Raw genomic sequence first — 14,314 nt, 5'->3', positions numbered from 1 at the left:
AAGGAGGCACCAAATGTACTTTTAAATATAAACATAAATTTATGAGAATAAGTTTCTAAGAATGAATTACTCAGGTATGTGGGCTAAAGCCTCTTTTTTTCTGTGACATGCATTTTTAAAAATAATTTTTAAAAATTTTTTTATTTGTTCGTTTTAGTTATACCTGCCAGTAGAATGTATTTTGCATATTATACATACACGGCTGTGACATGCATTCTAAATTTTATCCATAATGTCCTGGGGTAGGAACTATCATTCCTACTTTATAGAAGAGGAAAACAGGCTTAGAGAGATTAGACAAGGTGTGCAAAGACACCATTAATAAGACTGAGTAACGATGCAGATGGGGGTCTGATTCTCAGAACATGGATTTGAGGGAGCATTTCAGCTTTAAGGGAGGGGTCAGCCCATCCAAGGTCCGTGGACCCAGAACTCAGGCCTCCTTGAGGAAAGATCCATGCAGCCTCATCACGGTGTTCTCTGCAAGTCGTAGCTGTTTTGTGGTGAACCTTCAAGAGATTCTGCAAGAGCACAGGTTAGGCAGAGGTGCAGTCCTGGCTCGGAGTCATTTAGATTGCTCTTACATCACCATCTCTTGGGGTGGGGTCCTGGAACCAACAGTTTTAAGAATTTCCCTGGGAGATTCTGATGCCGGTGAGGGAAGAGGACAGAAGCAGATCTTAGGGGTATGGTCAGGAGATACAACCTGCAGCACCCAGGGCAGCCATCCTGGGAAGGGGCAATGACCTTGGCGTACCTTGCCTGAGAGCCAGGGTCATAATCTGTTATCTGTGTCCATGAAGAGAAAGATCATTCTGCAGTGATATCTGAGTCTGAGGATTCTTTCACAGAAGACCCCTACCCGCTCCGCATTGTAAAGTTAGGTTAAGGTTACTTGGAATGTGCTGGGTTCCTTCCCATCAACGGCCAAAGGTAAACCAAGGCCTTTCCATTATTGCATCTCTCAAGGTGTCCTGGGGCCAAAGATGAGGATGGAGATAGGAAAGGGGGGCCCCACCTCGGATTTAGAGATCCTCTTCTCAGTTGCTGCTTCCACCATCTCTGCTCCATCATCTGCCATCTCCCAACTCCTTTCCACGGGCCTCTCTCCCTGCTGTTTGCAGGTTGTCTCTGATCATCAGCTTTTGGCTACTCCCTGTGGCCAAGCATCGGTCAGCCAGACACTTGGTGCTGACTGTTCATGCAGAAATGATGTCCTGTCCTCATCCTTAGGCCCTAGGTCATGAGACAGTGCTCACTGTTTTGTCCCTACCTAGAACTCCTTGTCACCTATTCCCTGATTTCTAGAGCTCACAATCCTATTTCACTTTGGCTTTTTTGGGGAGAAGTGTGTGTAAGTGTTCCATAGCAGCATCGCTTGAGTTCCTAATGGTGGGTCTTCCCATCTTGCCATCAGGATTTCCCTCTGCAGCCTTCAGGATGAGTCATGCCTCCTTCTCCTTCGCCATCACCATCATGACCATTTAGTCAACGTTTGTCATGAACCAAGCACTATGGTAAGAGCTTAGCACGCTTGTGGTCTCACAACAACCACAGGGGATTGTTAGCTTCGACATCCCTTTCCTATGTTGCAGATGAAGAAAACAAGATGCAGAGCTGTAAAGTCATTTTCTGACGTTATATAGACAAGTAGATATCTCACCTGCTCCTCCAGCCCCTTTAACTTCAGAGCTTTGCATTCCAGGAAGGAGATGAATTTGGAGTTTTCAGGAGCATCCTCACAGGACACCTTGATCTCTCTGCTGGCCCTGACCTTCACACCATGGTGCTAAGTTAGGCCCACTTCCTCACTTGCAGTGATTTCTTTCTTGGGGCTGCATCGCAGCTTGTGTTAGGAGCTTCCACTGAATCTCTTCATCGCCACACCCACCCAGTAAGGCGTTGTTATGTCTGTCCTTATAAATCTCAAATAGGATGAGGGTTCAAGTTATTTTTCCCCCATGAGACAAAACACATTTTTAAAAATTTTTCCAAACATTTTATGACAACTTAATTGGTATAAGGGTCATACAAGGTGGTGTCACTCATTTCCAAAGGCCACACTGTTTATGTGTGTGTGTGTGTGTGTGTGTGTGTGTGTGTGCGTGTGTTTAAGGTAAGAAATCAAATTGTTAACAATCACAATCTCTGAGTACTGGGTTTTTGCTGAAAAACTAGTTTTTCTTCATGATTTTTGCTCCATCAAACATTTAGTATGTGCATAATAAAAGTAAAATAAATAAAATCTGGGAGAAAATTTCAAAGCATATAGAAAAGGTAACTAAAATCACCTAAATCTTAACACCCAGAAGTAACTGCTACTATGGTCTTGTTGTCACTGTGCTGTAACAGCCACACATGATTGTGGTTGTCTTACTCTTTGGGTCACAAATAACACATCATTCCTAGTAAGATTAGCCAGAAGGAGAAACAAAGGGACTCGTTGAATGCGTGACTGGACTGGGAGGGAGGAAGCTGTCTTGCTGTCTCACTGGACTTACTGTCGCTGCTGGGAACAGGACCCAGGCAGAGGTACCTGTGGACTGCCCATCTTGCTTTCCCAACTCCACTTGCTTCTTCTACTACCTGGGACTCCTTTCTCAGTCCATGTGGTACTGGGAACTGTCAATCACAGAGTTTCTGTCCCCACCGCTACCAGACACGCACAGACACCCAACATACAGCATTTTTTGACCCACTTATTAGCTCAAGGCTGGAGTGTGGTCCAAGCAGTTTCAGCCAGACTCGCCTGTGACAGATCCATGGACTCGTGGGCAGTTTTCACACCCCTGGGGCTAATAGGCTGGAGGAATTGGAGCCTGGCACTTCTAAAAGGTCTTCGTACTTATTATGGGGAGAAAACTAATTCCAAGTCAAATCGAGGAGTGGAGAGAGGGACGAGGCTCTGTTGCCCAAGGACAGCTGGGTGTGAGGCAGCACCACTCTTGGCAGTTGGTGAGTCCAAACAGTGCCTTCTGGCTCAAGCTGGTTTAATCTGAGTTTCCATCACTTGTTTCTGAAAGACACCCGACCAATAGCACTTCTTTTGCCTCATCCACTAGAGTTCCCTCTTCTGGACACAGGTCTTTGCTGCTTTTCCAAGTACAGAATGTAGGCCCACAGCCTGACAGTTTGTAGGTACTCAGTCCCTGGCTGTGTTTAAGTCCAGATCCCTGGAGAGGGGATTTGGTCAGAGACTGGAGTCTCACAGCACAAATGATGATTGCTAGAAACCTCTGGGGAGGGGGCATAGTGGGCAGGTAGGTGGGACAGGGGCTGAGGGGGGCCCTGCTTTCTGTGTCCTCCTCTGTGCCTTTCTGCTCCTTTCCTGGATCCCGCTCCCCACCCCGCTTCACACTAGTCAAGGCCCTGCCCAGTACAGCCCTTGCATTTTGGGTTCTTATTATCTAGTAAGAGAGACCTGATTTATGCATAGAATCCTAGTGACACTGAGCTGAGTATGAGGACCTGGGGGCCATTGGAGACCAGGTAGGGAGGCACACTTCCAGCTGAGAGAAGAAGGGCAGACCTCACAGAGGAAGTGGCTTCTGAGCTGATTTGTGGAGCATCCCTAAGTTTTAGACATTGAAAGTAGAGGGAAGGACCGGGGCCCTAAGGTGGGAAATAGCAAGAGGAGAGTGTAGACTCAGTAAGGTTGAAGAAGAAATATGGGGTAGAAAGATGAGGCTGCACAGGCAGAACTGGGCAGCCTGGAGAGGGTCCTGAAGGTCACGTATATCTGCACCAGAAGGGACCCTGATGGCTTGGAGGTAAAGCGTCTCCTTGGGCTAATGCCACCTTTAGATGTGGGCACGCAGGTCTCTGTCCCAGAGAGCCCAGTGCTTCAGAGGGCCTTCCTTTGAATGGTCTGAGTCCTCCTTGGCTGCCAGGGATGGGTTGGGCTGTAGCACTAACCCAGACTGGGTGAATGGGTTCATATTTTCCAGGAGCCCACTTCTCAAAAATTTCTTTAATGACCAGCACCAGTCAGAGCCACCCTCCAAGCAGACCTCTGAGTCAGATCAGAACTGACATGGAACCAAGTCCCTACTGTGTGTCCGAGTCATGTTCTCTGACCCTCTGCTCCAGGTGTGGGTAAACCAGCTCTCCCAAGGAGCTCTGGGAGTCAGGCCTATGGTGTGGTCCTGGGGTCTGTGCATGGGTACCACTTTTAAGAGGGCAGCCTGGATTGCTCCCACCATTGAGTATGGTATTTTTTTGTGGGATCACATGAATTTGGGTTATTCTGGTTAGTCAGACGAAGGACAAGTTCAAGACTCCGAGCTACAGATGGTCCACTACCAACTCTTAGGCTTGACTGCGTGAATGGCCACATGTCAGCTCTCACCCATTAGTGCTCCAACGTGATGTCGACTTGGGTCTACTGCTTCCAAGAACAGTGGAGTGGCAGCGAGTGACTCGGAGGGCTTCCCATCCTGCCAATGGCACTGCGGCAGTCAGCCAAAGCTCTCCGTGGCCTCTGCACCTTGTGTCAGCCAGTCCTCTGGAGGTGGTCCAGCTACTTCCTCTCAGGCCTCTCAGCACCAGCTCAACAACACCAAAGGATGACCACCATGAATGGCCTCCCTTGCCTTGACAGGCATGGTGAGCACAAATAAGGCTGCTCTTCTTACTGTCCCTGGGCCCCCTGAGGACTGATGTTATGTTGAAGGCTGGGGCATGGTCAACAGGGAAGGAGATCACATTCTAGGGATTCAGTGACTATGGCCTAAAGAGTTCTAGAGTAATGTGCTGTTATGTTTATGCTGTGACATTCGCAATGATAAGCTTAACATAGTCCAAAAACAAATAAGGACTTATATTTTTTGTCTTATTCTGGGTTGCATTTGTGATCATTATCAAGAAAGGACTATCACAACCTTGGAGAAAGTCACTGGAAACCAGCACTCATGACTGTACTGTGGATGATGCAGTGTCATGAGTAATGGTAGAACCAACATGAAATAAATAGCACCAGAACTGCAGGGGCCAGAAGGTCTATATTGTTTTAATATAAACAGGTTTCAGAGAGCCATTGTGAGACTTGCTATTGGAGACTTACGAGGTTAGCTAAGAACAACCAGTTGACCATAACAACATGAAGAGATGGGTCCTGGGCTGAACGGGAGAGATGGTGCCTGTACATCATGGAAAATCTTCAGTTACACTGACTAGGCAATAAACATATGTAAATATCTTCTTAATCAATCAGTGTAGTTCATGTGGACCCAGAACTTTTTGTAATATATTATAAAATCACACTGTTTCTTTTTTTTTTTTTAATTGTGAACAAATGGGGTACAACTTGTTTCTGTTTGTACATGAAGTAGAGGCATAACATTTGTGTAATCATATATTTACATAGGTAATGGTATTTGATTCGTTCTGTTATTTTTCCTTTCCCCCACCCCTCCCATCCCTCTTTTCCCTCTATACAGTCCCTCCGTCCTTCCTTCCTCCTTCCTCCATTCTTGCCTCCCTTCCACCCCCCATTATGTATCATTGTCCACTTATCAGCGAGATCATTCGTCCTTTGGTTTTTCGAGATTGGCTTATCTCACTTAGCATGATATTCTCCAATTTCATCCATTTGCCTGCAAATGCCATGATTTCACTATTCTTTATAGCTGAGTAATATTCCATTGTATATATATATATATATATATATATATATATATATATATATATATATACACCAGAGTTTCACATTGTTTCTGTTGGCAGGGGCTCCACAAAATACATTGGCCCTGGGCCTGCATACTTAGGGGTGACCTTGCCTTGGGCAGTGCTTGAGAGACCACAAGCTCCTAGCCCTCACCTTTGTGAGAAGCCTCATCTGTCCTAGTGTAGAGAGAATGGTCACTGCCATCACTTGGGACCCAGGGCTCTGCACTCTGTGTGCAGCTACCTGGCCCTACACACGAGGTGCTCCTGGGGGACAAGATATGTGTGATGGCATTAGAGACCTGTGGTTGGGGATGAAAAGGTCATGGATCAGGTGGAAGAGGGAGATTGATGGGAAAAGACATGCCAGATGCCTGATCCATAAATCGGGGCACATCTAGGGCTTTTCCTGTTCCTCACCCTTTCCCCTCAATCAATTAGTCACCATTTCATCCAGCTTGTATGAGTCAGGGTTCTCCAGAGAAGCATACATACGTATTATCTGGTATTATGATAATTGGCTTATTATGAGAATTATTATTATTATGTCTCACATGATAACGGGGACCAAGAAGTCCTACCACCTGCTATGTGCAAGCTGGAAACCCAGGAAAATCAATAGTGTAACTAAGTCTTAGCCCAAAGTCCTGAGAGCTAGGAGTTTCAATGTCTGAGGGCAAGAGTTAACCTAGCTCAAGAGAGAGAATTTGCTTTGCTTCCACCTTTTTGTTCTGTTTGAGTTCTCAAGGGATTGGATGTTGTCCACTTACATTGGTGAGGGTGGGTCTTCTGTACTCAGTCTACTGATTCAACTACTAGTATCTTCTGAAAACATCCTCACAGACACACTTAGAAATCGTGTTTTATCAGCCATCTGGGCATCCCTTAGTCTAGTCAACCTGGCACATAAAATTAACCATCACACTGCTATTCCAACTTTCCTCTTCATCCCACTGCCCCCGCCTCAAGAGGGGTCTCATTTCTCTCCTGGACATTGCAATAGTTCCCTCCCCACTCTTTCTCTGCTCTTTCTCCCTCTCCCCTGCTCGTCCAGTTTTCTCTAATTCGGCATTTATTTTTATGACAGCTTTACATGCATCTAGTTTAAAGAGTCGACTAACTCAAGAAGACTTTTGGCCCCAAATAATAGCTTATGCCCAGCTTCCTCACCATCTTCCTTTCCTCCCATTTTCTGCTTCTTAGAGGTGACCACTTTTTGGTGTGTGTGCGTGCATGTGTGGGCATATCACGTGTGCATGTATTGGAGGAGTGTGCTTTGTTGCGAGCTTTGTCATTGGTTGGTCTAGGCCAGGCTGCTTGATGGGGAGTATGGATTTCAGAATCTGCAAGACTTTCTTCTTGGACTGGTCAGAGTCTTGCAGATGGCTCTTCTTGTGTCCTGGATGGGTGTTAAGAACCAGCCTAACCTGGCTGCCAGAGTCGGGGAGAAGGCAGGTGAAGAGGCTGGGATGGGCGTGTCTTGTATTCAACTTGTAATCCCTTGTTTGATCTCATTTTCAGAGTGGTGCCCTTAATTGGCCTGTTATACTAGTTCAGAGACCCTTAAATTTATCCTTTTAGAAGAAAAACATCCCCAGTCTCTGTCAGAATGAGGGAGCAAATGGACAGAGTGGAGAAATCAATCCTTAATCCTCCTATTTTTATCTCTGTCTTCACCAGACTCTTCTTCCCCACTTTCCGAGGTACCTGTGCCAGCATTCCTGAACCATTTGTCTGTTCTGGGGTATAAATAGAATTTGTTCCTCACTGCCTCTTTGGTTCGGGATTGGGCTTTCTTGGTTCTGCTGCACTGGTTGCCATTTGTCTAGCTGCCTTTCAGCTTCCAAAATGTTGCTATTGGTGCCTCCTCTGTCCTTTTACCTTATGGATTTTTAAAGTCATTTTTTTTAAATAAAAAGACTTCAGGAGGAGCAGGGATGAAGGCCTGTCCCCAACCCACCATTGTTAGCGACCAGAGTGATCCTAGCATTTAAAACCTGTCCATGTCCCCATCCTATGCAAAATATTTCTGTGACTCCTACTGTCAGCAGGGTGCAAGATAGAAATCTTGTGTATGACATTTTTAGGTTCTGCCCCAAATCAAGGTTATGCCCCTTATGGACAAGACTACTTGATTTTATTAATTTTAGTGGTCCAGAAATTTCAGAACATCTAGAGATAGTAAGAGTCAAAAGTTTACTTTTGTTCTCTATTAAATGCCAATTCTAAAATGATACTTAGCTATAGTCTGTATTGTTTTTAGCCCTTTCTCACTGGTAAACTTGAGTTGCTTTGTATCAGGAGTCCTGACATGACTGGGGTTGGAAGAACTGGGACTCAATGATGGTGGGGGGCTCGTGTGTGTGTGTGTGTGTGTGTGTGTGTGTGGTGTTCACACCTGCAGCCTACACCTTGAGCTGCTGCAGGGAATTTCCAGTTCATGTTGCCAGCAACTAGAAGGCAGACTCTTTTGTATTCTTTCTGGGGCATGGATTGCAGCTGGTGATGAATTTGTTCATTCTCTCTAAATCACCTTGAACCACACAAATGCTCATCCTCATCCTGGGTTATCCTCCTAGACCTAAGCCACAGGGACAGACTTTTCCCTAGATGGATTAGGGACATGTACATCCATAAAGTGGGCTGGCAGAATCATCCAGCAGGCAGAAGGCTTGGCATCCTTTCTCTCTTCTTCCTTAATGATAACATGAAGGAATTGTCATGGGCAAGTGGAATTGCTCCCAGGAGACCTTGCTCAAAGAGAGGATGTATTGATCTTCCTCTGTTACCATTTCAGAGAAAAATGCCCTCAGAGGTGGCTCCAGCAGAGCACCAGGACCCCTGGTGAATTTGCTCAGACTATGAGGAAAGGCAGAGGTTCTTATTCTTAAACACTTGCTGAGGGCTGGGGAGATAGCTCAGTTGATAGAGTGCTTGCCTTGCAAGCACAAGGCCCTGGGTTCAATCCCCAGCACTGCCAAAAAAATAAAAAATAAACACTTGCTGTATAATCTTTCTGCGTCCCAGAACAAATCACATTGGCTTTCTATTTCAATCATAAGGCACTACTCAGACTTTCCAGCAATGGCCTCCTTTCCATGAGGTTTTCACAGTCTGTTCCCTCTGTCTGGAATACCAGCTCCGCCTTTTCTGCTGCAGCCAGGTTGACCTGCTTACTCTTTCAAACATGCCAGTTGTATTTCCACTCTGGAGCCTTTGCATGCCTGTCCTGTCTGCCTGGAATGTTCTTCCCTCACATCTCCACATGACTTACTTCTCATTTCTTTGGACTCCTGCTCGTAGGCCATCATCAATGCCCTCCACCCAGAGCCCATCAGGAACCCACCTGTAGCAGAGCGCATTGGGTTTATTGCTTGTTGCAGTGAAGGGGAACATGCAGTCTGAGGCTCTGTGGGCGCCTGGGTAAGGAGGTGTCACAAAGGACACAGAGGATTTAAACAAATTTTTGTCTAGATCCAGCACAACCACAGAGGGGTCTTGTCTGAGATTGATGTCCTGTGAAGTTGTTTATGTTCAACAGGAAAGCACCTCAGCCTCACCGTGAGTGCCCAACAGCAGGGATGGCTTCCCTTTCTTGTCAGGGAGTTCCTAGTGCAGAGAGCAGAGCTGGGGAGAAGGTGGTGGGAGAAGAAGGAAAGTATATTGAACGAACTGGTGAAGTTTCATTCAGCGGCCCAGCCAGCAGCCCCTCTCCTGGGAAGAGCGGCCCTACTCTCCCTGGCTGACCTGGATCTGTGCTTCACTGAAGGCTGCACAGACTCATGGGAGTAGTTATGGAGTCATGTCATGAGGGTCTGCAGTCAGTCTCCCCATTGTGCTGTGAATGCCTTGAGAGCAGAGATGTGTCCTTTCTCCCCAAGGAGAAACACAGACAGGTGCCTAATAACTTTAGTATGACTGACAGGCCAGCTGAAAGCACAGTTAAGCCTTGCTTGGGTTGTGCCTTTGGTATGGACTCCAGAGATTTGTCTGTGTTCTCTAGAATGTGGGGCATGGGTGGAAATGAGTTAAACAGAGAAGCCCAGGCACCAGCAGCCAGGGGATATGTTTGTGAGTTTGTGATTCTCAGGGCTTTTAAGGCCTGAGGACTTTGGTTCCCATGTGGGGCCCTTGCAGCGTGCGCTTCATCTGGGCCTGGCTCTTCCTCAAAAAATCCTCCCATCTCTGCTGCCCTAGCCAAGGTTGGCTAGTGGAAGCCTGTAGGTTCTAAGAAGGGACTAGGAAAGGGCAATATAGAGCCCTCAACATCCAAAACAGGTGATGAAGACGAGTTATCTGCTAATCTGGCTCTAATTCTCTGGTTCTAATCTCACAGGAACCCATTAAAGTAAGTACAATTATTATCCTTATTTTTTAATAGATGAAGACCAGAGGCACAGGGAGGTTAACAACTTGCTCAGAGGTACATAGGTAATAAGCAACAGAGGTTGGATTCAGATCCAAATCTATCACCTCCAAACTTGAATTTTGGATCCCGGAGTTCCTTCCCACAGTCCTCTGTGTGACCTCAAGGGGAGTTTGGACATTTAAACTCAAGAACCCATTCAAAAAACTCTCTGGACCAAATGGCTTCTATAGTCAATGTTCTTAAGCTTAGAAAGACCAGGCAGGAATATCTGCCTTCACATAACAGGTCCTAGTAGTGCGGACTCTTCTGGAACAGCAGGGCAGGCAGGAGAAATTTCACCCTAAGCCCTTTGTAAGTAGGACCTTCAGGCAGCCTTTGCCATTTCCACAAGTCTCAGATCTATTGGAGTGTATGTGTGTGCGTGCGTGCGTGCGTGCGTGCGTGCGTGCGTGTGTGTGTGTGTGCGCGCGCGCGCGCGCGCATGCTATAAAACCTTGACTCCTTGTTGGCCGTTTCCCTGACAGAGGGTACTGCAGCTTCCTCTTGTGGCCACCAGGGGGAGATGCTCCCCTGGGAACCGTCTGCAGAGGAGGATCACCTTCCCAGTCCTCTTCAATGGCACCCAGAGTCCCAGGAGTCCCATCCCCTCCTGTTATCCTCAGGTTCAGCTCTGCTCTGAGGCAAGAAAGAGTGGTTATTGTTGAGGCCTCCTGCATCCTGTGGCCTCTCCTTTCAAAGAGGAATTCACTCTGTGTGTGTGTGTGTGTGTGTGTGTGTGTGAGAGAGAGAGAGAGAGAGAGAGAGAGAGAGAGAGAGAGAGAGAGAGAGAGAGAGAGAGAGAGAGAGACAGACAGAGAGACAGACACACACTTGGGGACATACACACTCTACCTCCATTATCCTGAGAGGAAGCATGTTCCATCAGGAGCCACTAGCCTTCATGTGCTAAAGCCTACTGAAGTTTTATAAAAGATCTCTCCTCTTTTACAATTCATAAAAGAATCATGGGACTTCCTTGCTGGTATGACAGTCATACAATTAAGTCCTTGACTTCCAGTCAAGTTGACATAGTGAGTTCACGCTGCGGCCTCCCCTCTCTGTTCCAAACACATAATGAAAGTAAACAAAATAGAAAAAAAAATGATAAACAAAAGAACATGGCTGGGCCCAGACCAAAAGGGATAGCTCTGTGTACTAGAAGCAGCCCAGAAATGCAAAGTGGTGAGTGGCGCTCGGGTCTGCTGGCTTCAAATCTAGAACAGCAGTGGCTGCCAGCAGCATAGCTCTTGGTAACTGGAGCTAATGAGCTCCAGGCAAGACAGGGGACGAGAGCCAGACCCCTTGAAGCCAGAGTGGGGTAAGTCCCTCTGCCTATGAAAGGAGGTGGTCATGGTGGTGGGGATGGTGGGGGAGGAAGCCACCTGTCCACAGACAGCCTGGGGCTGGAGGTGCAGGAAGATGAACATGCTCTCTTGACTACGAACCGAGCCAGGCCACCCCTGGCTACGTGCCTGAATCTATGACATCTTCATGCCACAACAGACAGGGAGTCCTGAAATGCTGTGACAGACCTGCTTCTCTATGGGGCCTGGGGTCCCAGCTCAGGACATTTGGACAGAGCGAAAAACAGATATAAAAACAAATTTAAAAAATCCCTCAACTCATGGTGAAGTTGTAAACCAAAATAAAAGAAAAATACTTAATGGTTAAAAAAAAAAAAAAAAAAAGTAAAACCAAAATCAACACTTGGAACATGAATTTACTCCAGATAAATTAATTTCACAAAAATCTCACAAGAATAAAAATCATGTTTAAAATGCTCAAAAAAGTAAATGAAGACTTAACATTCTTTGGAAATTAATAAAAAATAAATGAAGGCAGATAGAAATGAAAGGAGAACAAATAGATATGAAAAGAATCAATTAGAACTCTTGGAAATAAAAAGTTTGTTAACTAAAAATAATAAAAATAACAACAGTGGATAGAACATGCTGCAGACTAGAAACAAAGAATTAGTGAGTTAGAAAATATGACTTAGATATTAACTATAATATGATACACAGAGGCAAAAACTCAAATATATAACAGGAGTTATGAGACATGAAGGACAGGATGTAGTAAGGACAATGTATGTCCAGTAGAACTATTTTTTTAAATATATTTTTTAGTTGCTGATGGATCTTTATTTTTTATTTATACGTAGTGCTGAGAATGGAACCCAGTGCTTCACACATGCTAGGCAAGCACTGTACCACTGAGCCACAACCCCAGCACAGCAGAAGTTTTTGAGGAAAAGAATGAAAGGAAAGGCAGTAAAGTCAGACATGAAGAAATAGCTGAGAAATTTCTTTGGAAAACTGCAGAATACCAAATGCAAAGAGGACCTTACAATAGATCTGAAAAACCCACAGTAAAGAGTGAGGCTAGGGACGATGGAATAGTATCTCCAAAGTGCCAACTAAACTTTTATACCCAGCTAACTTAGTCAAAATATAAGATAAAAGGGGGCATTTCATAGAAAGTATGCCTATAAAGTAGGGACCCTCATTGAAAGAATTATTATACGATGTACTTCAAGAAGAAAAATGAACACAGAAAAAAAAAAAAAAAAAGAGAGAGAAAGGAAACAAGTCACAATGTTAAGCATAGAAATTTGTAAGATGGGCATTTCCTCTTTCCAGCCGGCGCCGAGTGATGGGCATCTCTCAGGATAACTGGCACAAGTGCCACAAGACTTGGGGCAAGAGAAAGCCCTACCACAAGAAGCGGAAGTATGATTTGGGAAACCGCGCTGCCAACACTAAGCTTGGCCCGCCTCAAACACCCTGTCTGAGTGTGAGGAGGCAACAAGAAGTACCAGGCTTTGAGGCTGGATGTGGGGAACTTCTCCTGGGGTTCTGGTGTTGTACTCGCAAAACAAGGATCATTGATGTTGTCTACAATGCGTCCAGGAATGTGCTGGTCTGTGCCACCACCCTGGTGAAGAACTGCATGGCGCTCATTGATGGCACAAGGGAAGGACCGTGGTACGAATCCCACCACGCACTGCCCCTGTGCCACAAGGGGGCCAAGCTGACTCCTGAGGAGGAAGAAATTTTAAGCAAAAAGTGATCAAAGAAAATTCAAAAGAAATACGATGAAAGGAATATGCGAAAGTCAGCACTGTCCTGGAGGAGCAGGTCCGGCAGGGCAAGCTACTCGCCTGCACTGCGTCAAGAGCAGGACAGTATGGCCGCGCAGGTAGCTATGTGCTAGAAGGATAGGCACTGGCGTTCTAGCTGAGGAAAATCAAAGCCCAGAAAGGCAAATGAGCCCTCCTCCCTTCTGTCTTAGCTCATGTAATAAAATGTTTAGTGTTCTATGCCCTAAAAAAAAAAAAAGGTAAAATGTTTATCATCTAAATAAGCATTGACTATTAACAAAAACTTTTCCCCCATTTTAATTGGTGCATTATAGTTGCACATATCATGGAATTCATTGTTACATATTTGTACGTGCACACAATATAATTTGGTCAATATCGTTCCCCAGAACTTCCCTCCCATCTCCGCTCCCCGCTCCTTTCTTTTACTGTACTGATCTCCCTTTGATTTTCGTGAGATCTCCCCTGCCCCACCTTTATTTTCCTTTTTTCTCTCCATCTTCCACATATAAGAGAAAATATATAACTCTTGACTTTCTGAGTTTGGTTTATTTCACTTAACACAAGTTTCATCCATTTTCCTGCAAATGACATAAGTTCATTCTTCTTTATGGCTGAATAAAACTCCATTTTGTATATATGACATATTAAACAAAAACTCTTTTTAAAATTCTCTCATTTACAGGGGGTATCACAATACCAGATCTTCAACTCTACTACAAAGCAATAGTAACAAAAACGGCATGGTATTGGTACCAAAATAGACAGGTAGATCAATGGTACAGAATAGAGGACACGGACACAAACCCAAATAAATACGATTTTCTCATACTAGACAAAGGGGCCAAAAATATGCAATGGAGAAAAGATAGCCTCTTCAACAAATGGTGCTGGGAGAATTGGAAATTCATATGCAACAGAATGAAACTAAACCCATATCTCTCACCGTGCACGAAACTAAACTCAAAATGGATTAAGGACCTCGAAATCAGACCAGAGACCCTGCAGATTATAGAAGAAAAAGTAGGTCCAGATCTTCAACATGTCGGCTTAGGACCAGACTTCCTCAACAAGACTCCCATAGCACAAGAAATAAAAGCAAAAATCAATAACTGGGATAGATTCAAACTAAAAAGCTT

General features: G+C 45.2%; 1 pseudogene across 1 annotated transcript; it reads left to right on the top strand.

Annotated features, from left to right (window-relative positions):
• Positions 1-12,706: 12,706 nt before the first annotated feature.
• On the top strand, positions 12,707-13,344 carry LOC306670480 (small ribosomal subunit protein eS8-like; annotated as a pseudogene). The gene has a single exon. The product of its transcript is annotated as a small ribosomal subunit protein eS8-like (transcript).
• Positions 13,345-14,314: the final 970 nt, after the last annotated feature.

This window comes from Sciurus vulgaris (genome assembly GCF_902686455.1).
Source record: "Sciurus vulgaris genome assembly, chromosome: 10".
In the NCBI taxonomy this organism is placed as follows: domain Eukaryota; kingdom Metazoa; phylum Chordata; class Mammalia; order Rodentia; family Sciuridae; genus Sciurus; species Sciurus vulgaris.
The sequence above is the reverse complement of the archived record's forward strand: the minus strand, read 5'-3'. Positions and strand labels throughout refer to the sequence as shown.